The 6,093-nt window shown below is 51.5% G+C and overlaps 1 pseudogene; it reads left to right on the forward strand.

The window, feature by feature from the left end:
* The first annotated feature begins 2,103 nt into the window (after positions 1-2,103).
* Positions 2,104-2,532, forward strand: LOC116547673 (annotated as a pseudogene).
* Positions 2,533-6,093: the final 3,561 nt, after the last annotated feature.

A 6,093-nucleotide genomic window follows, 5' to 3' on the forward strand; every position in this document is an offset into this window, starting at 1 on the left:
TGAGCGCCAGTCACGTCCAGGCCTGCACCGGACTCCTCGCTGCGCTCTCTGAGTCCCCAGACACAGGAGGCAGGCGCTGTGCCAGTTGTGTGGGCCGCAGCTCATGGGGCGGGCACATCGCTTGGGCGCAGCCCGGGCCTGCGCTGGGTAAAGGGCCTTGTTCACGGCATGGGTGGTGTAAACATAAGGCGCCAACCACAGTTCTCAATCGCGGTAGGTCCCAGGTGCCTTGTGTTTCAGGGACTCACCCCACTGTATTTGAGACAAACAAATTGGAAAACTGCATTAATTCCTGCAAGCACCTAGGGTGTTGCTCAGTCCATGTCACTCACAGCCGAGGAGAGGGACGCCCTCTGAGATGGACCCGCAGTCACAGTCCATGTCACTCACAGCCCAGGAGAGGGACGCCCTCTGAGATGGACCCACAGTCACAGTCCATGTCACTCACAGCCCAGGAGAGGGACGCCCTCTGAGATGGACCCGCAGTCACAGTCCATGTCACTCACAGCCCAGGAGAGGGACGCCCTCTGACATGGACCCGCAGTCACAGTCCCTGCAGGGCCCTCCCGTGGCCGGACACCTGCCATTCAGGTTGGCTCAGGGCCCAGTGCTTGTGTGTTGCCCGGGGCACGTGACCTTCTCTGGGGTCGAGTTTGAACAAGCGTCACTTTCACTCACTATTTGCTCAGGAATCTTAGGCTTTCCATTAATTAATTTATTTATTTTAGGAACTTAGAGATAAACACTGTTTCAGAGAGTAGAACCCTTTGCTACCACACTGTTATTCCGTGTTTATCTGCTTTCTTCCCCAGGCGTTCTAGGCAGCTCGTCTGAGGTGTATTTCAGAGGGAGGTGTGTGGTAGATGGCTGAAGTTCACGATACACGTGTTTTGTAAGATAGTTACTTATTGCTGTTAGATTTTAAGGTTTTGAACAATATAAACTGGGTTCTTTCCCTCCCTCCCTTCCTGCCTTCCTTTTTCACTTTCTTTTTAAATATTATCCTGACCTTAATCCTTTAAATGTCTAGCGCACTAGTATTCCACACAGAAATGTAATGCGGTGAATCAGTGACTAACCTGGGTGATAACTGGGCCTCCTTGTTTTCCAGCCAGCTGGCCATTTACCAAACTACCCGGTTAATCCATGCCCTGATGCCTTCCATAAGCATTTGCTGAGTGCCCCCTATGTGTCAGGCACACCCTGCCCTTGGAAATACAGGAAGAAATCAGATCCAGTCCTGTTCTCAAGGGGCTGATGTCTAAAAGAGAGGGAGAAGCAGAAGGTGGTGGTGAAGTGCGGCACGGGTGATAATAGAAATATTCGGTTTGGTGAAGAAAAAGGACGGAGTGACCCCTTCCTGGGGCCTGGGGGACCCAGAGAGGGAGAGGTTCTGCGCTGGTCCTGGTGGCGCATGCTGGTGGGTTTTGGAACCGAAGCAAGAGTGCTGGACTTGGCCGCTGTGCAGGCACCGTGCACGTGGGGAGGAGGGGAAGGGGAGCCGGAGGGAGTAGGCTGTGCTCACTGGCACCAAGAGCCCACACCCACCCTGTTCTAAACCCAGAACAAGGCTCCCTCTGCTCGGGGGGCCTCTGGGCGGGCAGATTCCTCCCTTCCTCCTGAGATTTGCCCAATATTCTGAGCAGCTCACTGAAACACACGAGTAAACACTCCTGCAAAATGACCTTGTTTATAACATCCCTGCGACAGTCACACAGATTTCTGCTTCTTTGCAGGGGGTGGTGAGTGGCACACAGGTGTTGTGTCTGTGACCCTTCTCTTTCTGCAGCTGGTGGCTCAGCCTAGAGTCCCACCCTGTTGCGTGAACCGCTTCTGAGCCAACTGCTGCTCTGTGCCCGGGGAACTCTGATCTCACCCTTTCCAGAAGGGATCCGAGCGGGAAGGGGAGGCAGGGCTCAGGTGCATCTGCGGGCATGGCCTCTGTAAGGTGAGGTACTTGGGCCAGGTGACCCCCAAGCGTTGCATCCAGCTGTAAGGTTTAGGGTTATAGCAGGCTTTGGTACGTTTCCTTGAATACAAATTGTTGGCAAATTGTTTTATTCAGGGGTCCCCAGTTTCCTTTCTTTGTAAAGATTCATCCATATGGCAAAGGTGGATAAAGTGCGCTATGATCAGGAAATGAAGGATTATGGACCAGCTAAGGGAGGCAAGAAGAAGAAGGATCCTAATGCCCCCAAAGGACTGTCTGGCTTCTTCCTGTTCTCAGAATTCTGCCCCAAGATCAAATCCACAAACCCTGGCATCTCTGTTGGAGACGTGGCAAAAAATCTGGGTGAGATGTTGCATAACCTAAATGACAGCGAAAAGCAGCCTTCCATCACTAAGGCGGCAAGGCTGAAGGAGAGGTATGAGAAGGATGTTCCTGACGATAAGTCGAAAGGAAAGTTTGATGGTGCAGAGGGTCCCGCTAAAGTTGCCCAGAAAAAAGTGGAAGAGGAAGATGAAGAAGACGAGGAGGAAGAGGAGGAAGGGGAGGAGGAGGAGGAGGAGGAGGAGGAGGAGGATGAATAAAAAAACTGTTTATCTGTCAAAAAAAATAAAAAGGAGCTGGGCAGCACAGCAGCAGGTGAGCAGCGGGTGAGTGAGCAGAGCTGCCTCTGTTTGTAGCCGCCACCCATCGCTGACGTGACCACCTGAGACCCGCCTCCCGTCAGAGCAGCGTGGCATTAGATTCTCACGGAGCACCAACCCTTTGGAGAACCGCACATTCGAGAATCTAGCTCCTTATGAGAATCTAATGCCTGAAGATCTGCACTGTCTCCCATCGCCCCCAGGAACACAGGCTCAGGCTTCCCACCGATTCTATGTGACGGTGAGCTTTATAGTTATTTCACTATATATCAGAACGTAACAATAATAACAGAAATAAAGTGCACAATGCATGGAATGCACTTGAATCATCCTGAAACTACCCCTCACCACCCCCTGTCCATGGAAACCCAGTCAACATGATACTGGTCCTGGGTGCCACAAAGTTCGGGGACCACTGTTTTTATTAATACAATTCTGAAACAATTCTCAGGTTAAAGGATTTGTGTGCCCATCAGGATAACGCTTCATAATCAAAGCTTAGAGGTGGTTTAAGCCCCCAGATACCCACAGTTAGGCTCTTTCCCTTTACCCGAGAGCCAGCGTGTGTCACAAACACCAGATGGCTGAAACCGTCAGTGAGGCGCGACTCCGTCCAGACCCTGCCAGGGACTGGGTCACGACCACCAAGCTGCTGGGGGCTGGGGGCTTCTGCTGGGGACGGCTGCAGGTTCTCAGGCTTCCTGAAGGTACGCTGCACTCAGGACTCGAGGTGCTGTCCAGGCACAGAGCGCTGTTCCAGAAGTGGGTCCAGGCAGTGGCAGGGAGAGAATGGGCAAAGCGGCATGGGCGATTTTGGGGTAGTGCCCTTTGAAGTTAAGATCACACATAATGCATTTCTTAATAGATGTCCCATTTCTCAGGACAATGTTTTCTTTTTTTTTGAGATGGGGTCTTGCTCTGTCATGCAGGCTGGAATGCACTGGCAGAGTCAGCTCACTGCAGCCATGACCTCTTGGGCAGAAGCCGTACTCCCACCTCAGCCTCCCAAGTAGCTGGTCTGCAGGTGTGCACCACCATGCCTGCCTAGTTTTTGTATTTTTTTGTAGAGGCAGAGTCTTGCTGTGTTGCCCAGGACGGTCTTGAACTCCCGGGCTCAAACGATTCTCCTGCCTTGGCCTCCCAAAGTGCTGGGATTGCAGGTAGGAGCCAACATGGCTGGCCAGGACAGTTTTTGAAAGTATCTGACTCAACTCTGGCCAATAAGTGTGTGAGTGCTTGTGTGTGTGAATAAATATATGTGCGTGTGTGTGGTGCCTGGGCCTGTATATGTGTGTGTGTGTGTGCACATGCGTGCATGCATGCGTACACGTGTGTACACTATGTGGCACGTGTGTGGCATGTGTATGTGTGCACGTGTGTGCACGTGTGTGCACGTGTGTGGCGTGTTCATGTGTGCTATTGGGTTGGGCTGATTTAGCTTCATGTTCTCTTCCTTTGTGTTGTTATTAGGAAGATAATTTCATCTCAGAAGAGCTTCAGAAAGTCACATGGACAAGCTGATGGATGTTAAGGTACCTCGTAAGTGGCACCGCCGCCATCACAGGAAGGGCCTGTGCTAGACATCCTTGTGATTTGTGTGATATTCTGGTCCTGGGAGATTGGGTGAGGCTCAGGATCTCAGGTGCATAGGGTGGGGTCCTCTTGAGGGGCACCTGGAGCTGCCTCAGCTCCTGTTTGTGAGGCCAAGTGAGATCCGTAAAAACGCGTTTCTGCTGACACGTGGCAATGGCATCACGCTTGCTGCCCCCATAGTTACGCGCAGGGAGCTTGTCTTCTGTCATCACTACCTCTCACGCCCGCATTCTCACACTGGGAACAGCTGAATAAATCCGCAGCTAAGTAGGACTACTACAGATCCTGTCGGTAGTGAGCGCTTTTGGGCGGATGATTCTAAAAACTCTATTCTCCAAATAGCTTTTCTGCTGGAGTTTGCAGATTTGAGTGATAGACAATGGAGAATTTATTTTTAGTTTTAGTTTTTAGTTCAAATCTTCACTGCACCAAATAGCTGTCAGCCGGCCCTCTGTGGAAGACGGGATTAAAACGCAGGTCCTTGTTCAAGCAAGAGGCAGAATCCTATTTAAATGGTTAAAGAGTAAGCACAGCATGAGCGCTCCTTCATCATTGTTAAGCCCAGCTTCGTCCTCGTTACTGAAGAGAAGACACCTTCATTTTTGCTGTGTGAAACCAAGGAATCAAGTGGTTGGTCAAATTAAGGAGAGGGCATCCATCCATCTATCCGTCTGTCTGGGAGACTGCTGGGGACCGAAGCAGTAGGGCTAGGCACTGGTTACCAAAAACAAACTTTATTGCCAATTATGGGATCACAGACACCTGAAAACCCCGGCTTCGGGAAGTCAGCCGAGAAACACTTACCTCGGGTGTTTCAGTGAATTTAAGGACGATAGTAAAATTGAGGCAAAGGGGAAATATTCATTTGCGCTTATGTGAAATCTCTTTCTGAGTGATCTAAGGAATCAGTCACCTGCAGGTGCTCTGTGTGTGTCTGTGTGAGAATCATCATGAGGACAGTTAGGACCGTTCTCAAAGCTTTGCAGGGTTTTTTCCCAGGTTTTTCTAAATTTTTTTTTTTTTTTTACTTTTGTGGCTTGTTAGGAAGGGGCCCTGTTGGAGGCTCAGGCTGCCCTTCAAGGCCCCAGCTCAACCTGCACTTTCCTTCCTCTTCTCTACAGAGGAACTCGTCCATGCTCTGAGCCACAGGCCTTCCATGTGACGGAGGTCACACGTGTGCATAGCACAAACACATACGTTCTTACGCATCTGTGTAAAATGCATGCTACCAACAATTGTTATGGGGGTACTTCTGCTCCGTGAAGTTGTAGGCAGCACTGAGCGAGTGACCTGGAGCCACTGCTCCCAGGGGAAACACGAGGTCAGGCTCCTGAAGCCTCTGGCCACAACAGTTTCATCTGCCAGTCAGTGCATGGCTTTGTTTACTGTGTGTTTCTGTGTGAAGATGCTTCATTTAGTGTTTATTGTTGATTCATTAGCATTGAGCTCAGGGTAGCAGCACTGCGGCTTGTGTTGAGCGAAGGTTCTCCAGACACACGCTTTCTCTACACCAGGCAGTGTTCTGGGACATTTCAAACAGTGACGTTTGCAGTGGCATGAAACAGCTGGTGAGAGGACACTTGTTTGGAGTCTGACAGCTGAGAGGAGGCACGTGCCACCCTGCATGGCCTCGGCCTGGAGTGAGGGTGTGAGGGAGGCACGTGCCACCCTGTGTGGCCTCGGCCTGGAGAGAGGGCGTGAGAGGAGGCACGTGCCACCCTGCATGGCCTCGGCCTGTAGTGAGGGCGTGAGATGAGGCGTGTGTTACCCTGCGTGGCCTTGGCCTGGAGTGAGGGCGTGCGATGAGGCACGTGTCACCCTGCGTGGCCTCAATCTGTAGTGAGGGCGTGAGATGAGGCACGTGTCACCCTGCGTGGCCTCAATCTGTAGTGAGGGCGTGAGATGAGG

Source organism: Sapajus apella, unplaced genomic scaffold (genome assembly GCF_009761245.1).
Source record: "Sapajus apella isolate SASKATOON/1434 unplaced genomic scaffold, GSC_monkey_1.0 scaffold4106, whole genome shotgun sequence".
Classification (NCBI taxonomy): domain Eukaryota; kingdom Metazoa; phylum Chordata; class Mammalia; order Primates; family Cebidae; genus Sapajus; species Sapajus apella.